Source organism: Gymnoscopelus microlampas (genome assembly GCF_963454915.1).
Source record: "Gymnoscopelus microlampas genome assembly, chromosome: 16".
Classification (NCBI taxonomy): domain Eukaryota; kingdom Metazoa; phylum Chordata; class Actinopteri; order Myctophiformes; family Myctophidae; genus Gymnoscopelus; species Gymnoscopelus microlampas.
Window position 1 is genome coordinate 28,062,089 of NC_139953.1, and position 13,131 is coordinate 28,075,219.

Here is a 13,131-nt window from a genome sequence, read left to right on the forward strand (position 1 = left end):
TGAAAAATGACTGACAGCTCATTCGGCCCGGCCCCCGAGAAAGGGAATCTAACTTATTCAGTCAGTCCCGTTTCCTTTCGCCGTTCGAAAATGTACCTCAACAACAGACAAACGTACTGTACCGTACCATAACATGGTCTTCTGTTGTCTCTCGTATATAAAGTGATGGGAAGGTGAGAATATTCAAATGTCTAATGTCCCCATATCACCAGCTGGGTGGAATTCAGACTAATATAGTAATTGTTCTGTAATCCTGTCGCTCAAAGCCGGTGTGGAACTGAACGTTTTTTTTTTGTGATTCATGGAGAGATCGTAAATTGTTTCATTTCATTAACCCATTAAGACCTGAGGCCGATTCTACAAATGTCTTCTAAATCCTACGTTTTATGAAAAACCTATGTTGCTATATCAGTGGTGCTCAAATCAAGGACCCCCAACATTATATATATTTTGCCACGGACCCCATCTTAAAATATCTTGTTCCAGGGACCCCTAGAAGTAAATATTTTAGTAAAATGTTTTTGCTTGAAAATATATATATATTCAAAGATATTGCACAAATATTCAAGATTATTCAAATATAGCAGATCTACAAGCTCATGAGCTTGTAGATCTTGTATATCTGCTATTTTTGAATAGCCAAAGTATAATATAATGGTTTAAGTGGTTACACAGATGCGTTCCCGGATTAAAGGCCTGCAGCTTATTCAAAGAAATAAAAAGCACAACATGCGGGGTGGTTGACAGCTTTCTCTGTTTCCACCGATAGGCCTCCTGCACCATTCACCTGAGCATGACCGTACTGGTGAGAAGAGAATGCAGTGTTACATTCTTTTCACAGATCATGTTTTATACATTGAGTTGAGAATGAAGTTGTCATAAGACAGTTTTGTAAAAAAAAAAAGAGAGATTGAGCCCCCCTCAACGTCACCCCCCACCCTACCCTAATTATTATTATTTGGTCTACGGGCGGTGAAACTGATGGCAAGCCAGCGACAGGGACAACTTAACCTTGGACAATTGCATTGTTCCAGCCTCCTGTTCCAGGCTAGGATTTTAGCCTGAGCACCGACAACACAGCACAGTGTGGCACTGGACAAACTTATTTCATTGCAAAGAACACTGGTTCTCAAAGGGGGGTCCTTACAAGCGTTGGTACTCAAAGTGGGGTCCGGGGACCCCCAGGGGTCCTTGGGGGGATACCAGGGGGTCCCCAACAAATTAGTTAATAAAGAGTCACAATCATTTTAACCCCTTAATCCATATTTTATACTTTGGCTATTCAAAAATAGCGGATATACAAGCTCATAGCGTGGCAACGAGTGCCGCACTATGAGCTTGTAGATCTGCTATTTTTGAAACATTTTGAAAACGGGTGCAAATATTTCGATTTATATTTTTAAAACAAACATTTTAACTAAAATCTTTGCTTCCCTCGCAAACTATTTTTGAGATGGGGGGTCTGCGGCTAAATACGTATCAATTTGGGGGTCCTTGAGATGAAAACGTTTGAGAGTTCCAGGGGGTACCCACAAAATGACCATCACAGTGCGACGCATTGTGAGCTTGGAGATCGGCTATTTTTTTTATTTTTTTTATCTTGACAAATCTTGACAAATCTTCTCTTATGGGGGTCCCGACACAAAATCTTTTCAAATGGAGGTATCAATTTCAACGTTTCAAAATTTGAGAACATGCAGTGGGCATATACTAGACATGAGGTGGACGGCAACATTTATGCTCATTTCCAAGTTTGTATTTATCTAACACAGTATAACCTCTTTGTCATTTGCCGCAATTTACATTTATAGAATGCACACACAGTTATAAGTCACATGTCAGGACATGAGAGAGCTCAAAGGAACCCTTGAGACTGCCACTTGGCATTGCTTTATGGGGTATTTTCCCCCAGCACTCCTACTAGCTTCTTGCAACCTCACTCCATTTAGTTGTTTTAGCCCCCCATGGCCGTGTTGCTGATTTTGAATAAGTGCTCAGGGCGAGTGGGGTCAGCTGCAATTTCAGCCGTAGCTAAACTGGTCTATTCTAATGTGAGATCTGAGGTGACTTTGACTTTTGATTAATGACAGCTCTCCAAAGGACATATCACCAGGAAAAACTTTCCACTGCATAAAAATCACTTCCAGTAACAAAAATAAAACAATAAAAAGTCACTGTTATATCTTTTATGCATACTGTATTCAGTGTGAAATAATACCTAGGTGCCATTACAGGAGGCAAACACTGAAAGTGTTTGTTATTAAATTATTTGTAGTTTCAAGGCCCCAAAAGCTCTCTGTGCCTTTTTCTCCTTTTGCATATTTCTATTAGGATGACATCAAGCAAACACACAGAATCTCTCCTGCTGCCGCTTCTCTCCTGTTCCCCCTCTCTCTCACGAGTGCCTCTCTCACAGGCTGTGAACGTAGCGGCCCTAGGGGGTATCGATATATCCCATGAGCCTTTGGGGCAGAAGGCCCGAGGACACGCTATAGGGATGTATTGACGGGTTCTGAAGGCTATGCATCACAATATGAATTCCATAAAGTAGTTAGTAGATGAAGAACGCGTCGCATAGCGACGACTATAGCGACGCGTTGTGAGCTTGTACAGTAGATCCACTATTTTCTAAACTAATTTAGACATTATTTTGTGGTTAAGTAGTTATATAAGGCAAATGGAAACTCATATTTTCAGAGCTTCCAATCCACGAGTGTCTGATTTGAATTTCCTGTCTATCATTCATTATCACCTTTTATTAAATGAAAATAATTGGGAAATTGTCAGATAAATGTTATCTCTGTTTGAAGTTATATGTCACATGAATTAGTTCACTGTTAAGAAATAATCAAACTGAGAGGTAAGCTTCCACTAATCAATTCAAATATGGCTGTATGCTAAAAATGCTCCAATTAAAACGATTGAACCCTTAATTTTCTTAGAAAACATAAGTACCAACCATTACTGTAATACAATTTATAACACAAACTACATTATACTGTAAACATTATACACAGTGCATGTATGTTAACCATATATTTTCATCCACAATTATACACTGTTGGTTATAGAGCAGGAGTTGTATTGTATAGGGTTTAAACATGTTTACTCCACTTCTTGTAGAGTAAAAGTGTACTTGAACATACTCAAGACTCAATTGGTTCTGCACTGGCCATGACAAAAATATGAATATATATATATATATTTAAATGTAATTGTGAAAGAAAATGTAAATGTTGGACTTTATTTGTATTTATTATACATACATATATATATATTTATTTTACACAAATTTAAAAAGAATACAAAACAAGTAATACAAAAATAATCTCAATCAATGAAACCTCTCTTAAGTACGCAGCAGAAAATACAGGAACAGTAATGTCAAGTTCCAGACTCTGTCTATATCCACGCTGTGACAAATGCTTTGTGTTTGTGACACAGGCCGGTAGTGTCACCAGAAGTAAGACAGTTAGATTGTGGTACAAAGGTCTCTCTGTCTGTACTCTCCTGTATGATCTTATTATCTGTCAGCCAATTTAACAGAGAGGTCTTTGGGGAGTGACAATGTGGATGTGAAGAAGGTGGAGGGTATGTGAAAGTACACACAAGCGCGCACACACACATACGCGCGCAGTCGCGCACGCACAGGACACACACGCACACACACAGGCACGCACGCACACCTCTACTCTAATTCATACTGACCTCTGCAGCCCCTCCACAATGCCTGTTTTCGTATTTGATAGAAAAATCGATAGGATGGCTGGCGGAGAACATCCTCCGTGAAGAACTAAAACAGGGAAAGTGTTGCCGGTGGTCAATCTTTTTTTTTTCTGTCCACAAACACCATGCTTCTGATATTGCTAAATGCAGCCAACTTGGTATTAATCTGAGGTACGAGAACTCAGAGGTTAGAGTTAATTTACCAGTAACATTTGAAGGGGATAGCATCAAACTGAGCTCACGTACTGCAGTGGTTCTCAAACCTTTTCATGTTGATATTTGACAGTGGATGCCATTTGAAAATAGTTTGTGGACATGTAGTAATATGTAATTAAAGCCTTAATTTGAGTAGAGAGGCTGTCTGGTAATCAGAAGTCACTAGTAATGCCCCCCCCCCCCCCTCATCATGACCATCTGAGTAGGCATCAACTGGGTGAAACTGAATTTCCCCCACAGGATTAATACGGTCTACAAAAAAAAAGATTTTGATAGCATTCTATTGTATGAGCATGATGTAATGCATGAATCTCATTACATGTTGTATTGATGCCACACACTACTGAGGTGAACTTAGACCGGAATTTTCTTTCTTTCAAAAGTAAGTATGATCCCAATAGAATAGAGGGACTCACCACAGTTAAAGGTAGCGTAAGTGATATTTTTTGGTATTTATTTGTTGTTAAAAAGGTTAAAGTACTATATTCTGACAGTAATCATTGCTACAGAGCTTTTGTTCGGTCTCTCCAGCTCTTTAGTAAACAGAATATAGTACATTTTCAGGAAGGTGACAACATTTAAGCCAATCAGGAGAGAGCACTGAAAATGCATTTTCTGTTTAATTAAGAGCTGGAGAGACATGGGAGACTCCTTTTGCTAACAAACACTCTTTGCTAACAAACACTCTATAGCAATGAGTACTATCAGAATATAGAGCTATTTAATACTTATTTTAACCAAAGTAAATCACTTACCCTACCTTTAAGATGTGTAGTTGAGTGTGTCATATAAGGCCTAAGATAGCAACAACTCTACACAGTAAAATCTTCCGTGTATATCTGAGTAAAATCTTCCATTTGTATATCTGAGAGTGTACAAATGTAACCAAATGGACCCTTACGGGTTCAATTCTTTACATTTGTACACTCTCAGAGTTAAGTACAGTAGAGCTAGCACATTTCAAGATTCAAGTTTTTCTTTTGTTACATCTTGCGTACCGGTACATACTGTAACAGTAAAAAGATTTTGTCCTGGTTCCTCATTTGTCCTGTGATATGACTCAGCATGAATGCAATACCATGCAGACGATTTTTTTGTTTTTTCTTCATAAACAACGCTTTCATGCCGTACAACATCAACCGCCCCCACAGCAACCATACAATACGAAATTCACGTTTACGAACTAGGCGCGGTGGATCCAAGGTCAAGCTCCGTGGACAGGCCTCTCTCATTCCAGTCTTTAGGCCTTTTCGGAGCAGATGTTGGCGCAGCCAGCTGGACACTACGACCTTGAGGGAAAATCTCGAAGGGGTCTTTACTGCCAGTATGGGCACCCAACTCTCCCCCTGGCATCGGAGACAGACCGAGAGCGGGAACATAGAAAGCAAGCGATAGGCTGTGTGTGTGTGTGTGTGTGTGTGTGTGTGTGTGTGTGTGCGCGCGTGAGCACATGTGTGTGCGCGTATATATACCCGCGTCTACAAAGCAGCATTGTGTGTCATTCAAGCTCCAGTGAAAAGGTACCAGTGAATCAATCACTTGCCCTGTGTAACACCACACTAAATGAAATTCAATGGACTGATTGAGTGAGTGATGGATGATTCACATTCATACAGCCAGAATTAAGTGATGGAGAAACACTGCGAAGGAGAGCTGGTTAGACCTCTTAGGAACTCGGAGTGTGTGTGTGTGTGTGTGTGTGTGTGTGTGTGTGTGTGTGTGTGTGTGTGTGTGTGTGTGTGTGTGTGTGTGTGTGTGTGTGTGTGTGTGTGTGTGTGTGTGTGTGTGTGTGTGTGTGTGTGTGTGTGTGTGTGTGTGTGTGTGTGTGTGTGTGTGTGCGCGTGCGTGCGTGTGTGTTGGAAGAATGTAGACATGGTGTATACAGTGTGAAGACTGAGTGCCCCGAGGAGCTTCTGCGCACGTACTGTATCCACATCTGCTCTCTCAAGATGCAGCAGGGTGTGTGTGTTTTTATCTCATGCACGTGCATGTATGTGCATTCGAGTTTACTGTAGGTTGCACCACTTTGTGTACTGTGTATGTGCGTGCACGCATTCGTGTGTGTGTGCGTGCAAATGCCTCTGTGTGTGTTTGTGTGTGTGGCTACCATCTGGGCAGCACATCAGGGGCACGCCTGGACTGCACGGTGAGCCAGTCCACTTTTAATCTGCCCAGTGCCCTCTCCCCACTAAGGAAGGTCAACGCTTCGGCAAGGACAGTACTGTCACCCCCATAACACCAACAGTGGGGGTCGGCACTGGCTATCCATAATAGATGGCAGCTGGCTTTAGTGTACTCCTTCACTTTGCCTGGGGCAACGGCGTAAGCCCATCTTTCATTCCCACCACTCCGCCGAGCTAATGTGCTGTGTTAATGCTTGTGCGGAATCAGGAGGAGTGCTCAATCGTGTGTCATCCCCGTAGCAGCCGAGCATGCGTGTCATTGCCAAAATAGGACAGAAGGTGTTCCGAGCGACAAAGGGAAAGCGCGCATTGTTCAGTCTGGAAGCATCACAGCGCTTAAGCCTGAGTTATACTACTTAGTTGGGGGTGGCGCGGGTGTCGTTCACCGAAAATAGCAGATCTACAAGCTCACATCACGTCACTGCGCAACGCGCTTTGAGCTTGTAGGTCGGCTATTCTCTGTGTAAGACACTGGCACGCATGCAACTAAATATAATTGAGGCTTTACAGTAATGTCAACCTGTGAGCTGTGTTAAAGTCACATCGGATAAGGTGATCGCTCTTGTCCCGAGATGCTTTTAGGAAACCCAACCGTGGTCAGGTTCTCTAATCACAAAAGTCTGTGTCCTTGTGATCTCATCGTTATTTGAAACTTCCTGTTGGTCTCTATTGTATGCAGAAAAGTGGGATCACAAAGCCTTATTTAGTTGCTTACTGATTTCCCCAAATTGTATCAAAAATTGCACTGCTTTTGACAGTTTAGCAGTCATAACTTGACTTGGATATAAAGCACGATATCCAAGAGCTTTTTTTCCACCCCAGTTTGCCAGGGAGACCAAAAACCATTTTAAATGCAAATGACCTAAATAAGATTAGCGAGGTAGGCAGTCCACTCCCTGTTAATTATCACACGCTGTAGTCAATTAACAATGTTAACGATGGGACACTTAGTGAGCGTTAACCCAATTTACTGCAGCTAAAAGATGGGCAGACACAGTTTCAAGGGGTAACTTAAGGGAGGCTGGGGGCCACAATTTTATTTAGACTCGTCACAGGAGCACAGAGGCGGACGATTTCAGGTCGACTACTATTCAGGAATGAAGTTTGGCTCTTGGCTATGGATGTCTGGAAACTTAGGGAACCTGAGCAGTGATCATATGAGATGTCCACTCTCGCTCTGTCTAGTCCAGCGGTTCTCAAATTGGAGTCCGGGGACCCCTAGGGGTGGCTATTCAAAAACAGGCAATCTACAAGCTCACAGTGCGTTATGATGTGACGCGTTGTGAGTTGTAGATGGGATATTTTCAAAAGAAAATTACAAATCTTTTCTTAATGGGGTCCCTGGCACAAAATGTTTTCAAATGGGGTCCGTGGCTAAATTACATATCAATTTAGGGGTGCTTGACATGAAAATGTTTGAGAAACACAGGTCTAGTCCTCCCACCTCCCCCACCCCGACCCCTACTTAACCCTAACGTATTGTTGAACAAGCAGGCTGGGAAGAAAGGTTTATGGCTTGGTTATGGGGGATGCAGGCCATAGTGGGAGTGTAGGAGTGAAACCCATCCTGTGGTAATTAGAGATCGTCAGCAGAGATGGTGATTCTACGACTAACAGGATTAGCCGTGGCGGTGAGGAAGGCGTGCTCCGATTTAACAGTTGTCACTACACCTTGGTCGTGAGAGGCATGGGTGAGTGACAGGTCGAAAGGAGGACCTCATGTGTGAAGTGTGTGTGTGTGTGTGTGTGTGTGTGTGTGTGTGTGTGTGTGTGTGTGTGTGTGTGTGTGTGTGTGTGTGTGTGTGTGTGTGTGTGTGTGTGTGTGTGTGTGTGTGTGTGTGTGTGTGTGTGTGTGTGTGTGTGTGTGTGTGTGTGTGTGTGTACGTGCCTGCCTGCATGCGTCTTCAGAGCATATGTACAGTATGTGTGCATTCTGAGAGTGTTGTATTTCTTCTGTCTTTAAGGAGTATTACATGTGTGTTATTAGATTCCCCAGTATTATATTCCTAATTCCTTTTTTGTCTTCATCAAAGCAACTTGTGTGTGTCTTGATATTAGCTCAATTTCTGTCAAAAGATCATAATTGATATTGCTACCACTTTATCCCATGGACACATTAATTAATGTATGTAATGGTTGTAATGTTTTTATTTAATTTAATTAAAATAACAATAGAGTTCCTTAATGGTACAGTGTTAACCAGAATACCAATGAATCAATTCATTATACAGTTTCAGTGGAACAGTTAGAATTGAGAAAAATGTTAGAAAGTTATGGTATTTTAGATTTAGCCATTTTTGTGCAGAGTGGTATATGTTTTACATCTTGAATCAATGCTACAATCAGTTTTAGTTGTGAAATAGCTTTTTCCAAGAAAGGAAAGGGAAAAAAAGAAAAACTACATAATATAAAATGTGACCAAGATGTATCTGTTATCAATAATGATAAAATATCATCCATGATACTGCAGGAAAATGATCTATTGCCTTGTTCTGTATACTGGTCGCCCAGCCTATTTGATATTGATTTTAATCTTATTTGCTATCTTCCTCTTTCAGCTACTGGGTAAGGGATTGCATCCTCTTCATTGAGAGGTGCATACAGTAGCAAAAATAAAAAATAAAAACTCTTGCCATGCTACACCGTATGCTTTGGACTGGCTAAGGATATTAAAATGAGCTTCTCTTGCAAGATAAAGCAAGCTTAAGTACTGCTTTTTTTCTGTCAAATGACTTTGTGTACCAGTTCTAAACTAGACTCATAAATAATGAATCTGTTTATTTCATTTAGGACACGATGTGTAATTATTATGCATTTGCCATTAAATGACAAATCGCATTTATTTCACTTGAGATACAGTAACTGTACTTTTTTCTTTTCACAGTTGTATTCATAGATCTTTGTTAATTCACTTGGGCATTTCTAATCTTGACATAAACTGTTGATGTACATAAAGACATGATGGTGCTAAAATGTTCTGCTCAGTTTCCCTATTACAAAGTCAAATCCTATCCAATTGTAACTCTTCAGCGTGTATACATTTGAAACCATATTTTGCTTACATTTTGTAAACTCAGGGTGAAATGAACATTGTACTGTGTACATTTGTACGCAGTACACCAGCGTCAGTCCATATGATGCAGGACATGCTCTCTTTACTCACTGACTGGGTGCAGGTGGTGACATTCAGGCGTCTCTATCAGACATGCTCACTCCAAAATGACACATGTGCCCCTCCGACATAAATCATCATCACACTTTGACTCCGCCCACCCATTTTCATCTGTAACCTGAGATCTGAGCGTCAGCAGGAAGTGTATTGGTGTGAGCGGCCTATTGATCATTGATCTGGCGCCATCGATCCAAAGCCTGCCCCTCTCCCTCCAGCCATACCTCTCTCCCAGGCAGGAGCATAATCCTTTTGGATTCATGGGGACACTCCTGTTCATCTTTTGACTCCAGTCCTACCCCAGCGGAATAACCTCCTATTGGGCCATATAATGAGAATAGATGGCAGTTCGTGCTGCCATGGGTATTTCACCCCACCTTGTTTGATTTATCGCGTGTAATCGATATTTCTGACTTTGGGTGCATCCTTTGTTCTCTCTGCAGAGGGCTTTAAGTCGGTAAAAGTTGTAAGACAACGTGGTCAAATCCATTCTGGAGTTTAGCTGCTCGATGTCTACGAGTGACGAGCAGGTGTTTCATGTTTGTTGTGTGTAAACTTTTTTTCCCCGATGTTAATAACAATAACAGTGTTATTAACGTTTTATTAACTTACCTTTTACCACAAGCAGCAACATCAAATGTGTCTGTTTCCAGAAAAGCATATTCTATAAACTGCATATACGGTGGAGCTACAGTATGTATATCACAACAGAACAGAGATCATTTTGAGAAATGAATGATCATTTGCTGCTACTAATGATAATACCTTTTGATTGAGAAAAAAAACATTCTCTAAAGATTTATAGGAAGGTGTTCAGCACTGATCTCTTTATCTGTGGCCGATGGTACAAGTCGGCTCATGCACATATAATCAGTAGATCAATAAACACATGATTTACAAACTGCGCCGTAGGTAATCAATGGGTATAAAAGTGTATGAAATATGCATTACAGGGAATTTGCTATGGCACTGGCCGACAGATGTAGATAAATGGTCAAGCCATTTATATTCGTCAGTATTGATTATTCAATCCAGAGAGTTCACTAGAATCGTCTGTCTTCCCCTCTGCTTTCACTCTGTCTTTTCTGATATCTGATTTATGATCTCTGAGGTCAGCCAGAAAGTGATTGGTTAAAGAATTACTCGGGCACAAAATAAGATCCAAACACTTGCGGAAATGTCAACTATATTTTTAGAGGTAATTTTCCTGAAGACATTTTTATTTCTAGTACACACATATCAGTACGAATTACCAGTAAATGCTCAAACACTTTACTACAAAAACATCAAACTGTAATATGTAGGTAAAATAAGATTATTTAACCTAGTACACAGTAAAATCCTATCAAAATCCTACTAAAAGGTTACCAGTATTTTTGATATTTTCCACCACTTTGTACAGTCTGAAAGTTGACCATGAAGTGATATTTTAGCATTTCCATTTTTTGTATTAATTATTTTACATTATGAAAACTTTTGAAAAAGAAAAATAGGGATGCCAGGTTGAAAGTGGTTAAATGAACACTGAGCATTTTACTGTGTAGAGCTTCATTACTACATTCCCTCTCCTCCTTGCTTCATGCCACTTGCTTTTAGAGTAGTCTTAATAACCTCTCACGGTTGAGAATCTCCCAAGTCTGTACAGCGAGCGAGTGTGGCTATTGCTTGTCATTAGAATAACAAATGCGCCGGGGCTCTTGATTTAGTGTGGCGCTCTGGCCCCTGATGTATATTAATACCACAACGCTATGCCTCTTACCCAGGGTTCATCATTCATCGGGGTAAAAGAGGTGGAATTGAAAAGCAGTCCTTGTTTTAGCCGGAACCCCAGATCACAGTCATTTATTGTGCCTTGAGACAGGGCAACCCTTCTGCACGTCCTTCACCTCCACATGCCATGCCAGGCCCTATTACAGTATGTCCCTTCAAAGTGTTTGTGTGTTATTTTGTGACACAAAGGGATGTTACATGGGATGGAAGATTAAGAGCAAACAGGGGTTCAAATATTGACCATGTGTGGGAAGAACAATACAATGAGAGCAAAATGTCATCTTGTTTGAGTTCCCCATCGTTAACACATAGTTTAAGGAAGAAGAATAAGGTAGACCTTTATTAATCCTGTGGAGAAATGCCGTTTCAGCTCCACCCAGCTGATGGCTGCTCAGATGGTCATGATGAGCGCTCTGGGGGGGGAGCTGTTAGGGGTTAAGTGTCTTGACACCATACTATACTGGGTGGTCCGGGAGGTGAACGTGACCTTCTGATTATCAGATGCCCTCTCTCGGCCTGGACCGCTGGCGTAGCGGTCCAGGAACCTAGGCTCAATTTAGCCTGACAGCGTGTTGCGGGTTCGACTCCCGATCCCGACGGCCTTTGCTACATGTCACTCCCCTTCTCTCCCCATTTCCTGTCAGCCTACTGTCCTGTCAAAGAAAGGCATAAAAGCCTAAAAATAAATCTTTAAAAAAAAAGATGCCCTCTCTCCCCACTAAGCTACGGCCTCCCCAAATTATTAATATTATTATTTTTTTAATCAAAGCCTAGTTGTTATGGCCTTCTTGTGTTCTGTCAATGCCATTTTTTCTCCTATTTTTTCAGAAACAAACCAAAGGAATAAAAGATTTGCATTTCATCTGCTAGGCGCAGATTTTTAATCACGTCTCTCTCCAACTCTACCCAGCGTTCCCATTTAAGTCTGGTGACATTCTCATCGAGTGAGTGGCGCCGTTCTGAGCTTGGTTAAGTGATGACTGCTGGTGACAGATCGTCCGACACCACATCGCTAGCACTTCTCCCAGACAGTCCTTCCCTTTTTCATCTCTTCCTGAGTGGACGCGAGGGCTCACCCAGCAGCACAAGACAAATAACACTGTCAGGCCATCACTCTTACCAACCACGAGGCAGCTTACATTTCAGTTGACTGTGGTCCGTCTAGTACCAGCCTCAGCATCACCTCTGCTTCCTCGCTCACTCCCTCACTCACTGTCCCCATGAGAATCACTTGAGTCTGGTTACAACATGCATGAGCATCCAACTGTGACACATCAAGTGTAAGGAAAGCCACATGTACCGTATACACGAAAAACAAGCCTTTTACACGCTGTCTGATTTATAGCATCAGACAGTTTTTAACCAGCTGGCATATACAGGCATATGAAAATCAACCTTTACAGATATCCTCTCTTAACTGATTGATCTATATTTTAAACTAATCTAACTTGGTTCTCAAAAAAACTAAAATAGAAAGCCATAATACTGTGGGAGGTCTTAATAGTTAGCTAGAAGTAAATGGGCTGTTTATAATGGCCCCAACTTCTATTCCTGCTTTTTGCTCAAGAGAATATGGATGTGAGTGTACTCATGTGAAAGAGTAAGTGTGGCTTAGTCTAGACTCATGAATCGTAACTTCACAGGTGCTCTCAGGGAATCCTGAGTCCACACTCCCCCCTGCCACCGCCCAGGGCAAATTAAAATTATGCTTTTTTGAAATGCAAATTTGCATCCGACGTATGTGTAGTTTAGTGTGTGCGTGCGCCGTGCGTGCATGCGTGTGCTCGCGGATGTGTGGGTGGGTGGGTATGCAAGTGCATACATACAAGTGCACATCAGTAAACCTGCGCGTGCACAATCCCCGTAACTTAACTTAAAAGCCTTTGTGCATCTAACTCCACAGGCACCCCAGTGCGGTAGCAGTCAAATACAATAACATCAGAAAGCTCTCTACCTTGTGCTCGCTGGGTCCATAGAAGAGACCCTCTAAAACACACAGTAGACAAAAAAAACATACCTTCAATTAAATGACGATTAGTCTGTGTTTGGGTCCCTTGGGTTCTTTGC